General features: G+C 46.5%; 1 protein-coding gene and 1 long non-coding RNA gene across 6 annotated transcripts in view; both read left to right on the forward strand.

Moving 5' to 3' along the window:
• Positions 1-23367, forward strand: part of Wwox (WW domain-containing oxidoreductase) — a 930922-nt gene that overhangs the window by 481107 nt on the left and 426448 nt on the right. The gene's annotated exons all lie outside the window — the stretch shown is intronic.
• On the forward strand, positions 88-23308 carry LOC120098539 (uncharacterized). The gene is made up of 2 exons (XR_005496843.2): positions 88-274; positions 735-23308. It is a non-coding gene; the product is annotated as an uncharacterized LOC120098539 (long non-coding RNA).

The following is a 23367-nucleotide window of genomic DNA, read 5'->3' on the forward strand; positions in this document are numbered from 1 at the left end:
GGATGAGACCTGGAGGAGTGTTGGGAGGGCAGTGTTTGGGGCGTACATCAAGGAGGGGCTGCAGGAATCACTTCTGGACGGCTGTCATCTTGGGGTTTTGTGCTATTAGAACAGAGGGCTTCAGAGACAACAGAACCCTCTTGCTTAGCAACCCGCTCTCAAGGATGGAGAATCCTGCATCAGATAAGTGAGACCCATCTCAGCAGTGAAGGCTGAATCCCATGCTGCTTCTTGTCTGCACAAGGAATAACATGAATGCCAGAGTGACACTAAGGTCAGAAAGATCACACTCATCCCTACTGTGTCCCACAGTCTTGTCCCCCTTCCCCCAGTGGAAACCCTGTCCCTTTTAGCAGCCACTCTCTGTCTTAGTTAGGGTTTTGCGGCTGTACGCAGACACCATGGCCAAGGCAAGTCTTATAAAGGACAATGTTTAATGGGGGATGGCTTACAGGTTCAGAGGTTCAGTCCATTATCATCAAGGCAGGAACATGGCAGCATCCAGGCAGGCATGGGGCAGGAGGAGCTGGGAGTTCTACATCTTCATCTGAAGGCTGCTAGTGGAAGACTCACTTACAGGCCCCTAGGATGAGGGTCTCAAGCCCATGCCCTCAGTGACACACCTACTCCAACAAGGCCACACTTCATAATTGTGTCACTCCCTTGGGTCAAGCATATACAGACCATCACACTCTGCTTCCACCAATCACTAATTGTCTCTTTCATTTCTGTAGATTTGTCTGTGCTGTGCAGGATGGGTTCTAGGGGGGAAACAACTGAACCACATCCCCCCAAATGACTTCATGCAAATATCTCAGTGAATACCAACAGAACTTTAGGTGCAGTAAGGGCAAACGCACTGGACTTGAAATACTCTTAACCTGTGCAAAAGGAGAGGAAGCAGTTGCTCTGTTGGAAATCAGGTTGGTAGGCGAAGGAGTCAAGAGAGTCAGCGGCCACAGCGTGAAGCCACTGAAACAAATCCCCTAACCTCTTGCCCAAATCCTGGTACCCAGTTTGAGCCAATGGCAGGCACATACCCAACACATGCTTATGGAGAGGACCACTCACGTAAGAAGTGATGGGCAGAGGAGCCATCAGTACTCCTCGTCCTGGTGCCCTGTGCTGCCCCTTGGTCAGGCATGCTCCTTCAGTCTTCCCTTCAGAGCCACGGCTCTAGTCCCATCCATTTTCACAAGCAGGGAATCCAAGCTTGAAAAAAAAATGCTTTTCTTTTAAACGGTAAGCAGAAAGAAGAGCCGGCAGTGTCAGAACCCTGTGTGCAAATATTTTATTATGTTCCCTTCTGCAAATGGACATAGTCCGTCAATATCCGAGCGTCCGAGAAGAGCCAGTCAGAATAGGAACTTGGGGTGGCGATCCATTATGTCCCCGGTGAATTAGGTTCACTGAGACTCTGTTATTAACGCAGGATTTCTCTTAATTATTAGCAGTTAAAAATAGGAAAATAGATTTCAAGGGGTGGGGGAAGTCGCAGGCAGCCAGCGTCCAATTCTGAATGTGCGTATTTGCGGAAAGTGGAATTTGCCGAACATGAATAGGCACTTACAATGTGACTAGAATTGGTTCTGTCATGTGTCAGCGTAATAGCCTAAACCCTGGTTCAATACAATGAACCTGGGGAGGTTTGCTTAATGAAAGAACTGACGTTTTCTGCGTGGTGGCTGCATTCATCAGCCGGCATCCTGTTCATTATGGTACAAAGGGCTGCCAATGGGAATCGGTGGGATCATCTATTAGGGAACCGTGATGGGGACAAAAGATAGCAGAGGCCAGGGCCCTGTGGTATTGTCTACAGTGGTCAGGGTTACCCGAGTCCTGGGCTGTGGTCACAGGCAGTGTGTTTCTAAGCCAGCCTGAGGGCTTCCGTAGTCACAGGGGGGAATCCCTTCTTTCCCCATCCCATCCTGGTCATCACATCCTGGGGCAGGCTGGGAGAACAGGAGTCTCCACTTACTCCTGGGTCGTTCCTTATTTAGACGGTGTTGGTTCCCAGTTGTAATGTATCCTTGTGAGTCTGAAGCAGTTCCTGGGTCTGAAGGTGGGACTCTAAGCCATTGGATAACATAGACGACATGGTATGAGTTAACTGGCAAGGTCACCTTGGGGAAGCCCTGGGTGGAGCGAAGAGCAGGTGTGCTAATTCCAGGGGTGACTTAGGTCTGCGCTCTGCTTATCCCCTAATGAGACTCTTCAATGGTGTTTTTTCCTGGAGAGATCAGTGATTAAGAAGAAATTTGAAGAGGAGACATAAAGTTTGTGTTTAATTCTCCTGAATGGAGCTGCAGAAGGAGGTGTCCTAGTAAGTTTGAATGTAAGACAGCAGGCAGCTTCTCGTGAGCCAGGATGTCCAGGTTTTGAGATTTCCATAAGAAGGGAATTCAAAGGAATGTAAAGAAGCTAGGTGTCTTGCCTGTTCGCTTGAACCCTAAAACCCATGCTGGCTAAATAAAAACATGTCCCCCTGCCAGTCACCTTATATAATTATGAAGGAGTTTGAATAGCTGTCTTAGTTAGGGTTTTACTGCTGTGAACAGACACCATGACCAAGGCAACTCTTATAAGGACAACATTTAATTGGGGCTGGCTTACAGGTTCAGAGGTTCAGTCCATTATCATCAAGGCGGAAACACAGCAGCATCCAGGCAGGCTTGGGGCAGGAGGAGCTGAGAGTTCTACATCTTCATCTGAAGGCTGCTAGAAGAAGACTGGCTTCCAGGCAGCTAAGATGGGGGTCATGAGCCCACGCCCACCGCGACACACCTACTCCAACGAGGCCACACCTTCTAATGGTGCCACTCCCTGGGCCAAGCGTACACAAACCATGAGAATGGCCAGTATTCATGTCTTCTTAAACGTTATCCAAGGCTAAAAGCCCAGTGTTCCTCTTCCTCCTCTCCTCTGCTCACCACCTTCAGTTCCACAACTGGCAGTTGCCTATAGGCCTTCTGTTTTCACAAATGGCAAGCAGTAGACTCTCTGTGACAAGGTCACTGCAGGTTCTGAATCAAAAGATGATTGGAAATGCGGAGGATAGCGGCCAGCAGACAGGCAGTTGGCCTCACGGCACGGCGAGCATGTATGAATCTGAGGACAATCTCCGGTGTTGCCCCTCACCAACCATCTTCATCGAGATGGGCTCGCTTTGTCCTTCACTGCATATGCCAGGGCCCTGGCTTCCGGAGCCTGGGGTGACGGGCATGTGCCTAGCCCTGGTTTACTCATGAGTTTTGAACTCAGGTCCTCATGCTTATGCAGCAAGTACTTTACCCAGTAAGCCACCGTCTTTCCAGCTCCGACAGATGTCCGTCTTCTTCAAATTTAAGGGTGATGGGCTTTGTCATGATATCCCCAAGTAGCCACAGGGGGACATAGGAATGATCAACCAGCTGCTAGTCTTTTTGAAAGCTCCTTGTTTTGAAGGATCTCCTGTGTAGCCCAAGATATCCTTGAATTGATGAGGTAGCCCAAGATGACTTGGACTTCCTTCTTCTGCTCCTACCTCTAGAGTACAGGGTGCCAAGCATGCTCTATCCCAGCCTACTTGTTTGTTCTTCTATTTTTAAAAAGATTTATTTATTATATATGAATACACTGTAGCTATCTTCAAACACACCATTAGAGGGCATCAAATCTCATTACAGATGGTTGTGAGCCACCATGTGGTTTCTAGGATTTGAACTCAGGACCCCCGAAAGAGCAGTGATCTTAACCACTGAGCTATCTCTCCAGCCTTACTTGTTTGTTCTTATACCAGGAGTCAGTGGTTTTCTCCCAGCTTCAAGAGCCCTCACCATAGTGTCTTGGGTGGATTGGGTCCTCAAAACTCAGGATCATTTACCTGACTCTTCCCAAGGTAAATGCCTTCAACAAGGAGCTCTCTTTGGAACTTTACCAAGCTGTTTTTGATAGATCCAAGTAGATATCCTCAGACTCCAGAGAAAGACCAAACTTGACCCAAATCTTCATTTTTAGAGCTTAAAGGTGCTGAGGCCAGGGCTAAGTCACCTAGCTTGTCAAACCCCAGTTTGTTTGTCTATAGATAAGACATTAGGTAACCATGTCAACCCATTTAGTCTAGAGATGATGTATTAAGGAACCCGCCACTCCATCAGGAGCAGAAATTAGACAGGTTTACCAGTGGAATCCTACAGAATTTGTTGGCAAACGTGACTGGGTGTGCTCGATGCAAATGTTGGCAAACACGTGACCAGGTCTGCTTGAGGCAAAATGAACTTAATGATCATGCTAATTTCACGGTTTGGTTATCAACACAAAGCTTCTGTGTTAAATGTATAACAGAAAACTCAGCATAGCAAGTTGTTGGTCAGGCCTCCCAGGGTAGACAGGGTGTATATTCAGCACAGCCCCTCTGCTAGATGTCTGGTGGAACATGCTCGCTCACAAACCCATTCCTGGTGTTCTCTCTGCCCAGCACAGTTTTCGACAACTCTATAATCTGTGTGCAAAATAATGCCCAAGGTCATTCTCATATTTAATTAAAAAATAAGGAACACAACCTTACAAGCTGCCATTAATAACAATCGTAGTTGATCACCGAATAGTTCAGTTCTTCTTATAAAAGCCCTTGCATGTGCTTCTTCTGTTGTGCTTCACGGGGTGTTTGCCAACACATTCTGTAGGAATCCATTGATGCAGCTGTTGGATTTCTGCTCCCGATAGATTGACAGGTTTCTTATGACGTCACCTCTAGACCAACCAGGTTGACATGATTACCTAACGTCTTATCCGATGTCTTCTTGGGTACTTCATTTTGGTGGAAGAGAACAGAGTGGAAGAGTGTTTTCAATAATACGTGAAGCCCGCCAAAGAGCAGACTCTGCATGCTTCCATGCCTTCGTCTTGTGGCTCTGATGAGCTCACGTGAGCATGCTTCCCATTGCCTCACTGTGTCTCCTGCACTCCCGACACACCAAGTCTGTCTGTCTGCGCATGCCCTGAGGCATGAGGAATGGCTCAGCTGGTTAGTGCTTGTGTGTTCTGCTTTGTGGTTAGTGCTTGTGTGTTCTGCTTTGTGTGCGCGCATGCATCTCCTCATCCTGCATAGGCTACTCCCTCTGCTCCCTCACCTTGCCCTTTGCCCTGGTCTTATCCCATGTTCTTTCTAAGCACACTAGCCATTGGGACCACCCAGTTGGTTTCCTATACCAGTACATCCTCCCCTCTGTTTCCTCTGATTCCTTTGGACCTTTGCTTAGTGCTTCAAGGTCAAGTTCTAAGAGGTAGCACAACACTAAGGATTAATGTTACAATGTTCTATCCCTTCCTCTAGCCATCTGTTCATCATATACTTTCTCTGACAGATCTAGGGTATAAGCTTACATCATTATGTTCTTGCCCTGACCTAGGCACCAAAACCATAAGAATGCATCAGCACTCGGTCAGTTAAATAAGGCCCATGAGTAATGACAACATCTTCACCAGGTACCGGCAAAAGGGAGCCAAAAAAGTCTTGGTGTAGAGAGGGGAATGAAGAAAATTTATCCTGAGGAAAACCATGCCCAATATGGGCCCCAGCTTTGAACTGGGTGTTTGGAGGTAGCCTGTCCTTTGAAGCTGAGTAGTGGGGAGAAACTGGAAGGAATGCCTACCCGAGTAAAGAAACCTGCATGGGCTGAGACCCAGAGTGTGTTTGGGTCTGACGAGACGCATGTTAGTCCCTCAGAAGGTAACTCCAATGAGTGAGTCATCTAGGAAGAGCAACGTGTAGGAAGCTCTTCCTTCAAGTTAGACATGAAGGGATTTAACGAAGGCGCTTTGGTGCTTGCAAAACTGTTAGAAAAGCAGGAGGAGATGTTTGAAGTTGGTGTCCAATAATGCAAACTTACCCTCCAGGGGTGTTCTCACTGAAGCTACAGTTGAGCAGAAGGGCAATCCAAAGTTCTCTCTGATTCTTGCGTTTCACCAGGAAGCTGAAAATGGGTCCAGAACAGGAGGAGAGGAAGTTCCACTTACACAGAGGGAAATCTCAGAATGAGCAGGATATACCATTCCCTCGAGGTTACTCCCCAGGCCTCACCTGCTAGCATCTAGCCATCAAGGAGACAGATTTCTATCTGGGATCATAGCCGCAAGGGAGTTGGAGGAGTAGGTTTTAGCTTTTTAACCTCTCCATCTGGAATCACAGAAGTCAGGGCTACCGTTGCGATTTCACAGTGTTTGTAATTGTTTTGTTTTGTTCGTTTCATCATAACTGAGGGTAGGAGGGGATAACTACTGGACAGCCCCAACCAAGAAGGAATCATCTGGTTCTGAATCCCAAAGTTTCAACCCTGAGCAAGAACTTATTGGAAGAGAAATGACTGAAGTGACCCCCACCCCAACCCCTACATCCCAGTGCTTCCTGAGGTCTGTCTCACTCCTATTCTAGAATACAACTTCTAGGCACTTTACCTTAGTGCTTTCACTCTCCTACACCGGCAATTTAGGGCTGACTTTTGACACGTGTGTGTGTGTGTGTGTGTGTGTGTGTGTGTAGCAGGGGCTTATTGGTAATGGAAAATGATTACTCTGTGTTCCTAGATGTCCCCAGTAGCCCCCTCTTTGATGTCACAGTATTGAGCTTCCCCTTCTTCACCCCCCCCCAGTTCCCGCTTTATCCTAGTGGATGATCCAACTCAATATGATATCGCTGTGATCAAGCACCAAGCAGTGCAAGAGAAGAGAGAGCTTCATTATGTTTCGGGGGGAGCAGGAGTGGTTTGGGCCATGGCAGCGGGACTGCGATGCGTAACTTACACACAACTTGGCAGATCAGGGAACAGCTTAGGGCAGGAAACACCTCTGGGCTATAATCCCAGTGACATACAACCATGCCACCCATGGCTCTCACCCTCTTGGCTCCGTTGCCTTCCAAAACATGGAGGGCACACTAGTTCAAACACTTGGAGGGGGTTTCATATACAAAGCACTATAAGCTCTAACTATCTGGATCTTGATGGGGTTTAAGCCAGGCTGGAAGGCTCGTGCTAAGAAGTCTGCTGGTCGTCAGGCCACGGCTGCATTCCTGCATGCTTCTCTGGATGTCTTCCTCTTCCCCCGCTCCATCATTAGGTGGACCTCTGCCCATTCCCACAGAGCTGCCATTTCCACGTCCTGAGTGGCAGGCCTGGCTCACTGCTAGGGCTTTTGGGGTCTTGGTGTCTTTCCTTAAAGTCCAGGTCTCTGCCCTCGCTGGGGTATGCTTTTTAAAACCTAGACCACACATGTAAAGCACTTGACCTAGTGCCTGACTAATAAATAACTTCCCTGATTATTGTTGCTGTTATTTATAATATAAATAATATGTATAATATAGTATATTATAAATATAAATTTAAGAACGTACAGTCAATGTTCAATTGTTCTTGCTGATAAGAGGAACAGGGCGGAGAATGTAAAGGAGGGAGTACTTTGGGAGGCGGCTTTGCACACTAAACCGTCTTGAGAGAGACAAGCAGGCTCTAAGCTGGAGTTTCTTAAGGGTTGTTCCTTATTCCTTTAAGGCTGCTCTGCTGGACTCAGAGGTAAACTGCAACAAGGGTAGAGACCTGTTTCTGACAGCCTACAGAGGGCTTCACTTGCTTTTCTTCATGGTTATGAGTCAGTTTCACTTCAAACTACAGTCTTGATTAAAAGCCACCTCGTCTTCTGCTGTCAGTTACAAAACTTTGGAATACGGGCAGAATAGAAGATGTGTTTAAAGGACATTATTCAAATGTCAGGTCTAATTAACTCCCCTCTCCAGAAGCAAGCTAAATTTTTCAGAGAGCTCTCCCCCCCGTCCCTCTTTGAGGTAGTAATTCCACCATAAAAACCTCTCCAAACTCTTGTAAATTAAGTAGGAATATTTAATATACAGTATTATATATATATCAATGTATTATATATTAATCTAATATATATAGCACTGGGGGCTGAAGGGCCTATTTGTGGTGTACTCTAGAACATCAAGTGCGATAATCAGAAAGTGTGTATGTTCGAGACCACTCCAGGCAGTAAGCATGTGGTGCCTCGCACTGGGGGTGGAATGCGTGTCTGCATGCATTCCTTTTGCTCAGCATCTGTGATCACTTAGGGGTATGTCCTCATACTGACAGGGAACCAGTTATTAGACCCAGGATAGGCAGCAATCCCATGGTAAAGGAGGCCATGGTGTCTATACACTGGGCCTAAATTGCCTGTAACTGGTTCATTCCCAATGGTATAACCAGATTTGTATCTCTTGCAAGAGCAGCTGAAAAGATACGTAAATCAAAATGACGGGATGAAATTTTAAAAGCAAGAATGACCAGAAAGATCCCCGGAAGACCATGGTTGGGCCCGAGCCCCCCATCCCGAGGTCCAACATTTGTACTGATTATAGCCTGACAGCTCTTGAGTCTCCAATGATAACAGCCATCTGACTTGATCGGAGTTCAATGGATTTTCACTAAAATAGAATCATCGCCCCGGTGATGGATAGAAAAAGTAAAACAATACATCCTGATAAATGCGCTGGCTGCCTCCTTCCTCTCCCCGGCGGTGACCTTGCACAATCCATAAGACAGCGAAGACAGAGCCCTGGCCATTGCCTCGGCTTGTCAGGGCCTGGAAATTGAAGCAGCTCTGAAAGCCATCAATGGGGTGAAGGGGGAATGGCCCAAGAAAGCGATGGATCACGCTTAGAGGTCTCAGAGGGAAACAGGGTACACTGAAGGTCAGTGTGTAGAGCGTCCGGAGGGGATGGCCAGGCTCTCATCCACATTCATGGGAGGCGGTGGCCCTGTGGAGCGAGATCAGAAGGAGAGTACAATAAAGGGACAATTTTCAGCGCATGCAATTTCTTCGCTGAAGCAAAAGACGCCAAAGAATGGTACAGAATCATTGCTAACCCTCAAGCTTGTTGATCCCTGCCCCGGGTCTCCCTCCAAATGGCAAGGAGCAGGTAAATAAGAAACCCCTTCCTCACTCTGATGGGATATCCATCTGCTAGCCTGGTTATCGTAGCCACCTCTGGATACCTCAAACATTATCGACCCCCCCCCCAATCAGCATACTACGAAAAGAGACCCACCTAAGGCAGGGTATCCTGGAACTCAACCCCTTCCCTCTGTCACCAACGTGGGTTAGAAAGAAGCACTTCCTTCTGGATGGTTGAAGGCCAAGAAGTTAGATGTTGGCAGGCACTCCTCAGCGAGGGCTACAACTTGCGAAAAGAAAATATTAAAGTAAAAATTAGATCATAAATTTGGAGCCACAGTTACCCAGCCTAAAGTGCAAATTGCCAAACAAGTCAGGAGACTCATTAGCATTTATGTAAATCAGTTATTGCTGTTCTCCACTTCCTTAATTATCCATGTTATTTCAATACGACCCTTTCTTTGATGTCCCAATTCTATATTTAAATAGTGCAAGATTTCTATCGTATCCTCCCGCAGAGGTTTGCGCCATGCAAAAAACATGCCAAGAGCAGCGCTTTCACAGACTATGGGGAAATGTTTAATTGGTTCATCCCATCTGAGTTATGAGGGCGTATTACTAAGCACACATAAAATCAGAAACACGGACAGGACCTGCAAGAGGCCACTGCAAATTCCGCCCCCCTCACCCCCAAGACTTGATGGAGCTGATTCAAAGGGAAGTCCGCCCCCCTGCCCCCACGCACACTTCACTGAATCTGGCTAAACGATTGATTTATAATCGAAATATTTGGAAATCAACGCCAACAGCCCTCTTCCTGTTGGCAACGAGAGCCATCCCCCTGGCTGGGTGAAGAGTGCACGTGTGGCAGCGAGAGAGGAACGTAGGGTCAGGCAAGAGGGGAGAGAGGTGGTTCCCTGCCTAACGTGCGCCACTACAGATTTGAAAAATAAGGTTTTTTTTTTCCTTTTCCTGGAGTTTTCTAAAGTTGGGGGGAAAAAAAGCCCTTCACAAATTACAGATGTGAATGGGCTTTCTCTAATAAATGTGCTTTTGAAATGACAGCACAGCCACAGAGAACTTCACAGGCCCCTTACTCTTTCTGTGAAGCCGAGAGCTTCAACCCTCGTCACCTGCCTCTGGACAGACTCTGTGAAGATGAATTGCGACTGAAGATAAAAGGAAAGAGGGGAATCTCTTCTTTCTCTTTTTGAGCCATTGCTGCATCAAGTTTTTTGTTTTTTTTCCACCCCCATCCCCACCCCAGGTCTCCTGGAAATAGCAGGTCTGGTGTGAAGACAGTATTTAGTTGAGGAGTTAGAGTGACAGACAGGCTCAAGTTCAAAGCCACACTCCCACTCCGCTGGTGGCCTTGTTTACGACTCCCATGCTCAGCCTCCCTTTAGAAAACTGTGGTGAGCAGGGCTGTGCCCAGGAGTTGTCATAAAGATCTCTGCTGATAAGTGCATGCAGTTGGTCTGTAGTAGGTGCTTAATAAATGGTGACCTGAGCTGCTCTGCTCTGGGCACAGTGAATGGAACTCCCTCTAAAAGCAAAGGGAACGGGTCCAGTTTGTGTGGAACAGATTTCACAATGAGGAAATGGGATCTGCATAGGTAAGGGACTAACTCGAGGTCACACAGCATGGATGTACGAGCTAGATGATTTAAATATTTTTTAGATTGTTGTATGTGTCTATGAAATATAAAAGTACATTTATAGGCAGGGGACTGTGTGGAGTCTGTTTTCCCCTTGACATGGACTCAGAAGACTGACGCTTGCTCTCAAAAACCTCTGAGCCATCTTGCCAGGCAGTCCTCAGAATCAGAGTTTTAGTCCACACTGTCTCTAACTTGGAGCAGTACTTACTGACAAGGACCATGTGGCAGTTATAAATGAAAAGAACGAGAAAAAAAGCGCAAGTTTCCACATCCTTTATCTACTTAAATAAGGAGTGTTTACAGAAAGCTCACCCTCGCAAAGGGGCACGCTTTCAGAGTTGATCTGATTTATTGGTTATTGATTTAACAAATACTTTTCTGGACCATGCCAAATTCCAGGCCGTGTTCTAAATACTTACAAGTAGTAACTCATGCACCCCTGCCATGTCTGTGTATTTCTTAAGCCAGCAAGCAAGTTTGTATGAAGTTTCCAAGATGTCCAGGGGTAGGGCTGATAATCTTGAGAAGGTTTAGTAGATGGGGGTAGAGGAGAGGGAGGGAGAAGGTTGGGGAGGAGGAGGAGGAGGAGGAGGAGGGAGTGAGTGGATGCTGTATGTGTGTTGAATCGAGTTTGGGGGTTTGGGTATTTTTTTAACATCATTTTCTGATCATACATATGGTTTTGCTCACTGTAAAATTTAGAAGAGAGCTGGAGACTAATTCCCAACTCTCAGTTAGCAGAATGCTTCCTTGAAGTGCTTGAAATCTTGGGTTCAGTCCCCAGCAACACATAAAGCAGGTATGTGGTAATAAACACTTAAAATCCCATAACTCAAGAAGTGGAGGTGGGAAGACCGAAAGTTCAGGGTTATCTGCAGCTACCTAGAGACCTTGGAGCAAGTCTTGGGTACATGAGGCCACATCCAAGAAAACGAAAGAAAGAAGGAAGAAAAAATTAAAATGTGAAAGATATAAAAAATTGTAAAGAACTAACACAGAAGGCAAAACTTTTCTAGGGAGGTAGCTCGGTCTTTTGCAAGCTCTTGCTTAGACCCTCAGAACCCCTGTAAAAAGCCAGCCCAGGCTGTACCTTATCCCAATCCCAGACCTCCTGTAGGAAGCTGGAGAGGAAGGCAGGACAGTCTACTGAAGACAAGGACAGCCTGGTAGCCTGAGGACACACACCATGGAAGCTGGAGATCTTGTGGGGAACAGGGAACAAGGAGATACAGAGCTTGTCCCCTGCGTGCGTGCGTGCGTGCGTGGGTGCGTGAGTACTTGCGTGCATGGGTGCGTGAGTGCGTGCGTGGGTGTGTACGTGCATGCGTACTCTAGTACATTTTGGCCCACACTCACACACTGGACCCACACTCACACACACTGTGCTGGTGTATGTACACGCCACCACGGTCCCTTATCAAAGCTTTCAAAATCCTAACACTGTCACCATCCATCTAAAAGGTTGCGGGAGAGAGAGTACAGCATCTGTTTGTAAAAGGAATTTTTCCACTTTCTTCACTCTGTTCCTTTAAAAGATTTACTCTACAAGCACAACAGGGCCACTGGGTGTGGGGCGGGTCGAGGGGTGGGGGAGATGGCCTCAGTTTCCTGAGGCCAGTGTTATTTTTTTTTTTTAAATCACACGTGCTGTCTTAATTCCGTGTAAGCATAAAGCTAGCATGTTGCATAGCTCCAAGTGGGGAATTCCCCTGAACACTGGGAAGAAAATTAAACCAATGAAAGTTTTAAAAAAATTAGCTCGCCACCATCCCTCAAAGAAGAGAGTCTCAGACCCTTGTCTCTGTTACCAAGCTAACCCTGTCCCGCTTGGAAGCATCCGTGGCTGTCTACTCTGCTCTTGGGTGTGCATCGTGTCCGGGACTCCCTGCTGCAGAAATCCAGTGGCTCCAGTGTGGAGCCCTCTCTGAGAAGGGTGGGCTCCATCGCCGGGAAGGCACATTGTTCGACTCTGAGAGCCCACAGTCTAAAATCATCATCATGCATTTTCATCAGGATGAAATATCGGGCTCTCTGCTCAGCGCAAGGTTTTATTAATGATGTGCTGTCAGGGCTGGACGTTCTGCATATTTGCATATTAAACAGCTGAGTGAAGAAACATTCCTTTTATTGCTGCAGGGAATAAATCAGTTTAAAGCAAGTTCTCATCATTTATTCTCCTTTCGGCTAAGTCTTCTTTTATTGAAATAAATTGTCGAAGTGCTTTGCCCATTCTTCGAATACTGATGAAATTTACCTTGATAGGACCCGAGGAAAAATAATATTTCCTTAAAGGTGCAGTATTGTTCCACTTTTGCATATCACTTTAATCCATTATTGATAAGTTAATTTAGAAATATCAAGCGAAAGAGGACGGGAAAACAGGCCTGAGCAAAGACTGTTTCCTCCGGATGATTTTGGCAATCGCACCTTTATTGGCAGAGCGCAATTAAATAATAAAAAGCAGCAGGGGTTCTAGAGAGGGGCTCAGCGGCTGAGAACACTTAATGTTCACACAGAAGATCCCGGGTTCCGTGCCCAGCCCTCACAGCCACCTGTAACTGCAATGCAGGAACACACAACCACACACACATCGCGCACATGCAGATAAGCAGGCACAAGCACACACCTAAATAAAACTAAATAAAATTTCGAGAAAAAGAAACAGACCTATTTTATTAATGCCTCCGTACACTTTTACTAAGGAGCCGTGGGTTGTTTTTCTATTAAAATCTTAGTGTGTCTCACCCTCTTGCAGGGACCACCAAGCCCAGTAATTTTCAATTATGCATTATGCCTGCCTCGGGTAAAGCTCACAGGTTCATTGCAAATGCTTTGAGTTCCTGTCTGTTCATTACCTATTCTTTTAAAAAAGATTTATTTCTAATTATGTGCTCCTGGCTCTGGGTTGGGATTTATCCCCATGAATGCAAAAGCCCACAGAGGCCAGAAGAGGGTATTCGATCCCCTGGAGCTGGAGTTAACAGTAGGTATGAACTGCTGGATATGGGTAAAGAGAACTGAACCTGGGTCCCCTGCAAAACACAGCAAGTGCTTTTAGCCCCTGAGCCATCTCTCCAGAGCCCTCACCCCCCTGCCTATTTTTTAATGGCTGAAAAGTCACTGTTCAGACCTTTTGAAAAGGAGATCTAGCAGCTTCTGAGACGGCTTAGGAAAACGGGTACCATGCCAACACGAGGGCCCGAGTTCAGACCTGACATCCACGTCTAAAGCTGCCAGAAATAGTAGTGTGCTCTTGTTCTCCTAGAACTGAAAGGATGCTTGGGGTTCAGGCAGCCTTGTGGAATTTGTGAGCTCCAGCCTAGGAAGATCCTGACATAGGCTCTGGTCTTCACGCGCACACTCGCACACGCGCACACGCACACACGCGCAGTGCGCCCTCTGTTAACGATCTACATCTGGGCTTTGGAAACTGTTGGTTGCCCAATAGCATTTTCAGACTAAGGACGATTCTGCTGATGCGCGGCCACCCTCCACACACTGCTCAGAGCAAGCCTGTCTTCAGTCAGGTTCTCCCTTCTCTCTGCTTTTCTGCTTCGCTTTTCCTCTGAGCCGCCTCTGTGCCTCGGGGAGAGACAGCTGTGCTCACAGGGGTGAACCTGTTTCTAGGATCTCAGGAAGCCCATTTGATGGAGTCCGGGCTGTCACCATGACAGCAGGACTCAGCTGTGTTCAGTCCAGAGATGGAGTCAGAGAGGACCAAGTCCCAACTAACCCAGTGAGTCAAGGGTGGACGTGACCTCCCGGACCTGAGACTCTCAGGCTCCTTTTTGATGATGGTGATTGATGCAGTAGAGGGCAGAGAGTGGTTCAGCCCTACAAGGAGTTTATGGTGAGGCCAGAATACAATAACAACACAGGACTTATTTTTTATTTTTTTTCCCAGTGTTCATGAAGCAGCAAGAAGCCTCCATAGAACTCATTCCTGGCAGAAGCTGCTCAAATCTAAGTGGATATGCATACTTAATAAGAGGAGAATAAGATCTTTAATAGAGTCTTTCTGGCGGAAAGAGGTGTCCCAGCTCAGTTCCGTTAAGGGCAGTGGTTGGGACCGAGAATCAGGGTCTGGGATACACCTCAGGCCCCAGCTTCCTCATCCCAAGCAAAGTAGTGGACCAGGGCCCCTGGATATGGATGCAAATGGAGGCAGCTTATTTTAAAAGGGAAAGGGTAGGAGCTGGGGGAAAGACAGGCAGTCAGAGCCCGGATCCACCGCACCTGCCTGCTTCCGCTCTCTCCTGTGTGTATCCCGGAAGCTTTTTGCACCTGCTGTTTGTTACATGTAGCAGACTGTGGCGAGTTTCCTTGCTTTGCCTGGCGATTGGCTTCTTTCCTGTTACTCTTTGTTTCTTTTAAGGTGTTCATTTTATTTGATGTGTATGAGTGTTTTGCCTGCATGTATGTGAGTGTTCTGCAGGTATCCCTGGTTCCCAAGGATGCCAGAAGTGTGTGTCTTGAGTCCCCTGGACTTGGAGTTATAGGTGGCTGTGAGCTACAATGTGGGTGCTGAGAACTGAACCAGAGTCCTTTGCAAGAGTTGCACCTGCTCTTAACTACTGAGCTATCTCTGCAGCCCGTCCCTCCCTCCCTCCCTCCCTTCCTCTCTCCTTCCCTCTCTCTCTCCTCTTCATCTCCCTCTCCTACTATTCTGCCTCATCAAGAATCAGTGTCCTTCACTTTGCTTAGGCAGAGTTCTGAGCTGTGGCTTCCCCAGGACCATCTACCAACCCATTAGCTGTGAAGTCTCTTAGCCCTGTGAATCCTAGAATCAGAGGAGACCTGGTGAACTGGGCCGTGTGATACTGAACTCACGAAGTCAGCTCTAGTTTCAGTTGACTCCTAGGTATAAAATGACCTTTGCTTTACTTTCCTGGGAGGAATGGGAAGTTAGACTAAAGAAAGGCATAAGGACCTGGTCTTTCTAATAGGTAGTGTAGCCAGGGGCCTGAGAGGGTGGGCACTATTTACATTTAAATTAAGATTTAAATAAGGTTTGGTCTCAGCTAGTGACTAGATACTTGGGGCCTGTTGGATTTCTGTAGCACTTTATACTGGACAGAATAGGAGCTGGTTCGGTTTAGATGCATCGTTTCTTAATTAAATCACTTTCATGGATTAAGGAGGCACCTGGACAATCAAACCAGAACCTTTCAATCAGGACCTCTCCCTCAACCCCACCCACCCACCCAAACTCTGGTGGGTGCCACCAGCGTGTTCCTCTGTTTACAATAAAGGAAGGAAGCTGAATCAGGCAGTGAAAGGGTCTCTGCCTGGTGGAGTCTCCATGGACAGACTGGGACTTGGGGACCCAGAAAGCCTGATCTCAGAGGACTCTGCGTTGCAGGTGTTAAACCTGATTAGCCAAGCTCACTCCGGTTAATTGCCTGAAGTGGACAGGACAGTTTCCACTGCTCAGCACAAACCTTAGGGTGGCGAGTCAGCCAGTTCCGCCCTAGTGGCCTCAGCAGGCTGCCCTTTGAGATGGAGCCTGTCCTCCGACTTGGTTTTGTAGGAGAGTCCTTTGGACAACTGGTCCAAACCAAATGCGGGGGGCCCCAGCTTGCCACTTTGAAAGAATGAGCCCCAAGAAATTAGAATATTCCCAGGAATCTCCTGCTTGGAAAAAAAAGTCTGAAAGCTTGGGGGCAGCCAGAGAAGAAACTTAGCACCAGGAAAAAACCAGTTGTCAGATGACCTTGTCGCAGAGACTTGGAGCCGAACTCGTCTAGAGGTGAGGAGAGCCCAAACATCTCTGCCACCCTCCCTGTGCCTGTAGATATTGGTAAAGGACCTTGTTTGGAAGCATTTTGATTTTTATTCTGGGGACAAGGGGAGTCTTATTTTTCTCTTCTCTCTCTGATATTCATTGTAACGTGGTCCGCCTCCTGAGGTATTGCCTAGATATACTGAAGACTCTTGGCATCTCCTCCTCACGGATTCTAGTCAGAGTTTCCGTTCTGACTTGATGACCCAGGAGACATGTTAAGGATGTGTGAGGTCATCTTGTCCGGCCACAGCCAAGACAGCTAGGATTTTTCCCTAAAGGTGTGGTTGAGTATGTGGCCAGTCTGCATGTCAGATGATTCACTGGTAAGACCAGAGGACTTACTTGCTGGCTGTGTGAATCTGATCTTCAGAGTCCAGCAGGAGAAGAGAGGCTATAGGAGCCAAGTCTGCCCAAAGTGATTCCTCCCCTAGTGATGTTCTTCCAACGGTCATTCTTGCTATAAATCTTCCCACAGTGTAGGAGTTGAGTGTGCATTGTATCTCGACCTCAAGACTATTTATCCTAAAATGTCACAAAAACCCACAAATGAAAATGAATGCTGAGAACCAGCTCAGGCTACCAGTAGCGTGTGCACCCAGTGTCGGCCGTACGTTTAAAAATCACACCCACGGGGCTTGGTTTTGCTTTATAGGACGCTGAATGGAAAAGCGCCTTGCTCCTGTGTGCCCGGAACAGAATCCATACCGTGCCTGCTCTGCTCTGACCTTGCCTTCATTTTGCTCACTGGGAAAGGAGACCCTGTTTTCAGGATCTGCTTCTTTTCTGACAGTATTGGTCACCGTGAAGAAGCCCAAGGCCACTTCTGACTGAGCTAGAGATTTCAAGGCAAGCTTCAGAGTGGGGGGAAAAAGAGTGATGGAAAGAAAGGATAGGAAGGGACAGGAGGACGAAGAATATGAGAGATGGGAATTGGAATAGACAAATAAAATAAACAAAACAAAAGACAGAAGATGGGGAAGAAATCAGATGGTGAGAAAGGAAAGGACAATAGGTTTGGGATGAGACATTTACACTCTTACCAGGGATGTGTCCCCCAAGTGTCACCTTCTAGAGCCTTCCTTTGCTATCACTCACATATCAACAATATCAGCAGCATCCCCTGAACCTTGTTTAGAAATATCACATCCCTGGCCAAAGTCCAGATGTCTTGAGTCACCAGGTAACAGAAGCAGGCTGGTGACTGGCGACTGGTGACTGGGAGCCATGCATGCTCATGTGTAAGAGTCCTTACTGTTTGGTTTTGAGAGCAACTCACTCCAGTTTCTCTCAGGATTGGTCCAGTAGTTTCGGGCTATTTCTATTTGTAGAGGATGCTACAAAAACCATTCTCTCCTGCCTCACCTGGTCTTTTCTCCTGTGATCCTGTGCTCTGGAGGACATACAATGCTGTGTGCTAATCCACAGAGCCCTTCTCTGAACAAGGGCCTGAGTCTGTGCCCACATGCACACACAAGTGCGTGCTCACACACACATGCACATCTGTACAGCTCTATATCCCACTTTCCTCGTGCATCCCCAGTTAGCACATCATGACCAACAAGAGACTAAGCATCATTAAGGAGTTTATTTTCATCTTCTAAAATCTTCTAAAACACTTTTTCTTTTTGCCAGATGGTGGTGCAGGGCTTTAATCCCAGCACTCAGGAGGCAAAGGCAGGTGGCTCTCTATGTATTTGAGGCCCACCTGGACTACAGAGCTAGTTCCAGGGCAGCTAGGGCTACACAGAGAAATCCTAACTCAAAAAACCAATAAATATATAAACAAATAAATAAACCATACATACATACATACATACATAGAACACATTTTTCCCACGAGTTCCAACAGCATAAAAGTTTATGAGCTGCACAGCCATACAAATCAACAGTTATATTTTCATCCCTTTTCCTTCATTCTGTGGTCTTCACTTGGAGCGCCCAGGAAACCCAGGTCGCTTTAAGCAGAGCCTGGCCATACACACCCACCATGTTCTGGCTGGTTCCTACAGGGTGATCACCATTTAAAGTCAAAATCCTGGCAGTCCATCGAGTCACATTTTGAATTAAAGGGGTCTCGCTTATCCAAATGGAAGAAACTCAAAAGTCTAAATGCCCTCCTTTGTTTTTAGCACGGGCTACGGTTGTCCAAGGGTTTGTTGTACTGGGCACTGGTAAATATTTATCACGGTCAAATGAACAATCATTTGCAGACAGATACCAGTTTACGATGCCGCTTCTTGGTCCGTCCTAATTGTGCCTCTGCCTTGCCGTTTTATGTTTTATCGGAATATGCAGGCGTGTACTTTATGAGGTTGGGTAATGAAGAGCGAGGGACCCCAATGAGCATATTTGCTAAGAGTAATGGTTATCTACAATTCAGCCATCCCGGGTTAGCATCTCTCATATTACACAATACCAGGCGAGCCCTTCATAGCTCAATTAGACCTTACCCACTTCATTTTTAGGCATTATGTTATTCTAAATTAACACTATATTTCATATTCTCCAGGTCTGACGATTAACCAGATTTTGGAACCTTCAGGGTTTATTATTTAGTAATCCCCGAAGCTCTCAAGCAGGCATTTTTTAAATTCCTGCGTTAGAAGAGATTAAAAATTAGCCGGAATAGCCCGTTAAATAGCCGGCTCTCTGTCCTTTGCTAATTATGCCTGGGGAATGAAAAAAAGAAAACGCAAGCGAGGTCAGATGGGGATGGGCCAACAAACTTGCCACCTGCTCATTGTCAGCTGAAATTGGGGTTATTTAAATTAGGAAATAATTGTAAAATCTCCATAGAGTGCCACAGAGAGTACAAATCAAGTACACAGCCCAGAGCGGGAGCTGTTCCCTTTCCCCTTTATATTTAAGTTTTAAATATGAAGGTAAGATAAAATGTAAAATATCAAATGGAAAATAGAATTATAAAGTTAAAAGTGGCCATCCATGCAAATGTTTTTCAAGATAGCGGCTAAATTAGCCCTAGAGAGCATACTTTAAACGTTAAAAAAAGGCAGTGTATCATTACTGTGTGTGTGTGTGTGTGTGTGTGTGTGTGTGTGTGTGTGTGTGTGTGTGTACTCATGTCCGTGCTGAGTTCTGAGGATCACATCTGAGTTAGGCTCACATAGCCTGGAATTTACCCAATGAACCGTCCTGCTGGCCCTAGGAAGCACTTATATATCTTGTCTCATCTGCATCCTTGCTTCTTCATCAGATATACGAATATTTTCCTTCCCAAATATCTCAGTGCATAAAGAGCATTTCAGATGGTTTGTCTTATCCCTTGCCATTTTTCTTAAATAGGGGTTCAAACAAACCTGGTTTTTTTCCAGTCTCCAAGTATAAACTCACTTCTGTATTTTTCAGTTGCATAGAAAACAGTCATATTCAGAGACGAGCAGAGTTTGCTTTTATTATATATACAATCCCGTCACGTGTGCTGGTGTGTGTGCTTTGTGCGCCATGAGGCAGCCACTTACCTGCTTGATGGTCTGTGGTACTCTCTGCACATTCTCCTTTCTCTCTCCTTCCCTTTCAGGGACATTCTTCCTTGGACAAATACCTAGAGACAGTTTGTTGGTCAGAATGTCGAGAAGTGGCAGACTAAGCCAGTGCTACTTGGCATCCAGTGTGGGGAGGTTAGGGAGGCCGTCTTATGTCCCATAATGCACAGGACGGACATCCATTCAGATCCCACCGGTTGTGTATAGTGACCCTATTGAAAAGCTCTGTCACCACAGGAGCCACTGGCATTTACCAATCTCTGTCTGACAAGTGCCCTGCTGCCTATTTGGTGTGAATTTGATTTTCTACTCCCTGCTCCTGACACCCCAGGCAGCCTAAACCTCTTGAGAAACCTTTGCTGCCAGGCCAGGAATGGAGCTCAGTTGGTAAAGGTAAACCACTTGCCCCGTGTGGAGAAAGCGCTGGTTTGATCAGAAGCACCGCATAGAACTGGGCATGGTGGGGCACATCCAGAATCCCAGCCCTCAGGATCAAGGTCATCCTTGGCTATGTAGCCAGTTTGAAGCTAGTCTGTGCTACATGAGACCCCAGGGAGGAGACAGACCAACAGACAGACAGATGGACAGACAGACAGATGGACAGACAGAGACAAAGAACACCCCCTTTGCCAAGTCCTAACATAGCCTGTTGTACTCCTCACCCTTTCTTTCCCAGACAGACAGACCATCCTTGACTGTCTTAGTCAAACACCCTTGAGTCTAAGCTAATACTTGCTCCTGCCCCTTTGGCCAGTCTTTTTGTTGTTTTTGTTTGAGAGTACTTTCCTACATAGCCTTTCCTGGCCTGGAATTCAAAGAGATCTACTGCCTTTATCTGGAATGAAAGGTATGGGCCACCATACCTCGCTTTACCATCCAGGCTTAATAAGTCTCCATAAATTGGAGTAAACAGAAACCCTTCTTGGCTCACCCAGGCATACCTGTAACAAGAATCTTGGAAAGTTTACTATGATGAAGTCCTTCCCCCTTGATATCCCCTCTCAGTGACCCTTAAACCCACTGCCTGCAGCACCCCCACCTCGGCTCTTTGTAACAAGCCCCTGTTCAGAGCTGTGCCCTGACTCTCTGCCCGGCTGAGGTAGTCCCTTCCCAGCAGGGGGCAACTGTCAGTCTGAGGTCAGATGGACCACACCATGGCATTAACATACAAATAAAATAACCTTGTTCAATAAAAATGTAGATGCATTCGGTAGAAACAGGATATAGACATCAGAGTACTTGGATCCAAACCCAAAAGGACTCTACTAGCTTGGTCTGTTGTCTCCCCTTCACCTCAGCATTTTCCTGCCCGAGCCTGGCTGCGTGAATGAATAAACTTCTACCATTCCATTCCTGAATTATTTAGGCACTGCTAGTGAGTCTGAATATGCCTTACAGTAGGATGTATTGGGTATGCGGACGCCTCCAGAGCACCCATCAGCTTACCCAGGATGCTTTGACGTTATCTCTCAGCTGTACATCAATACCCAGGGATTTTCAAATGACCGAGATGCCTTGAGCCTTTGTGTTCTGGCTTCCACAGACAACATCCAATTGTGAAGCCCAGTCCAGCCTGATAGTCAACATCATTCCTTGACCACCTTTGATGGTCCCTGCTGAGCTGACAAAGTGATATATCTTCACTAATGGGTTCTGACTTCATAAAAAAGTATTAATGACTCTTTTTTGAAAGTGAGAGTGCTTTGAACACAAGTCTTTATTACCTTGGAAGTTCATAAAAGCAAGAGAGACATGTTTCCCCTGATGTTTGGACAGTGAAGGAATAGCTGTGTGTCAGGGGCAGGTAAATCCTGGTGTCTGTGGTCTGTGATGCCAAACACACTGTCTCTCTGTCTCTGTCTCTTTCTCTGTGTGTTTCTCTCAGTCTCTGTCTCTATGACTCTCTGTGTCTGCTTCTGTGAGTGTGTCTGCCTCTCTCTCTCTCTCTCTCTCTCTCTCTCTCTCTCTCTCTCTCTCTCTCATCTCTGGAGAACACTGTTTCCCTGGAAGAGTCTTACAGAGGTTTTGTTTTGTTTTATTTTTTCCTAACTAGTTTTATCCCACAACAAGATGAAAGGGGAAACCTTCTGATGGCCCTGGAGATGCTAGGTGGGTGCTCACTTGATCTTTGTTGCAACCTTCTGGGAAAGAGCTGTGATGGGTTCTTTAGTTAGGAAAGGAGACCCACGTGCCAAGATGAAAGTGTGCTTGAACTGGACTTTCGCACACGTCTGAAGATCCCTGTGTAGAGCCTTCTCTTTTGAGAATCACAGAGAATGGAGGAGAAATGGGTTTCTATCATCAGAGGGGTTCTTAATCCTTGAGAGATTCTGATTAAGAAATCTCTGTCTAGGTGATGGTTAATACTGTCAGTTTGACAGGACCTAGAGTCAGGAAAGAGACAGGTCCCTGAGCATGCCTTGAAGGGAATTTCCAGAACTCCCTTCACTGAGGTTCATTGAAGTGGGAGGATCTAAACGTGGATGGTGCCAACCCACGGGATGGGTCCTGGACTGAATACAAAGGAGAAAAATGACCTGCACACCCACATTCATCTCTGCTTCCTGGCTGGTTGCGGCCTATTGGGTCTCTTCTTCAAGGTCCTACACCATTTGCCCACTCACTCTGGGACATATTTTCCAGTTGTGAGCCAAAATGAACCTCCCTTCAGTTGCTTTTGTTAAACATTTTATCTCAACAAGAAGTAATTAATATAGAGTGGAAGACACCAAGGTGTTCTAGGAAGTTTCCAGAGCCAGGAGAACCTTCCTAATGTTACTTACCATCATCCCTGTGAAATAAAGAGAACACTTGAATCTCACGGTTCTTAAACCATGGTATTAGTCTTCCCAGCTCCCAATGAGCACAGCTTTAATCCCAACACTAGAGAGGCAGAGGCAGGAGGATCTCTGTGAGTTAGATCTACTTAATGAGTTCCGGGACATAGCGAGACTCCACCTTCAAAGCAAAACAAAACAGAGCAAAATCTTCTGGATTCCCTCTGCTTGAGGTCGGTAGAGTTAGATTAAAGGAAACCCATGCATGTTGGTTTAAAGAGACAACCCTTTTTTTGTTTTAAGGAATAAACCATACAAGAGCAAATGCAAATATCATGTAACAGAAAGGCATCCTTTTTCTGGCTTGTTCAAGAGGAAACATGGGTCTTTCAACACCCCATCTCCCACAGGGATATGATTCTAGACTCATCATGAGGGATTCGCCTGTGGGAGAGTTTGAAAACATGGCCATATGAACATCTCTGTCTTCATTTTCATTTGCTACCTAGAGCTTGTCAGCAACCTCCCAACAGCTCTTCTCCAGAGTTTCAGCACTTCTGCATGGTGCGTTCTCTCTCTCTCTCTCTCTCTCTCTCTCTCTCTCTCTCTCTCTCTCTCTCTCTCTCACACACACACACACACACACACACACACACACACTTCCTTCTTACAAGGCCCTCTCTTGTACTCATGTCTTTATAGTTTGTCTTGTGACCCTT

Source organism: Rattus norvegicus, chromosome 19 (genome assembly GCF_036323735.1).
Source record: "Rattus norvegicus strain BN/NHsdMcwi chromosome 19, GRCr8, whole genome shotgun sequence".
Lineage (NCBI taxonomy): Eukaryota > Metazoa > Chordata > Mammalia > Rodentia > Muridae > Rattus > Rattus norvegicus.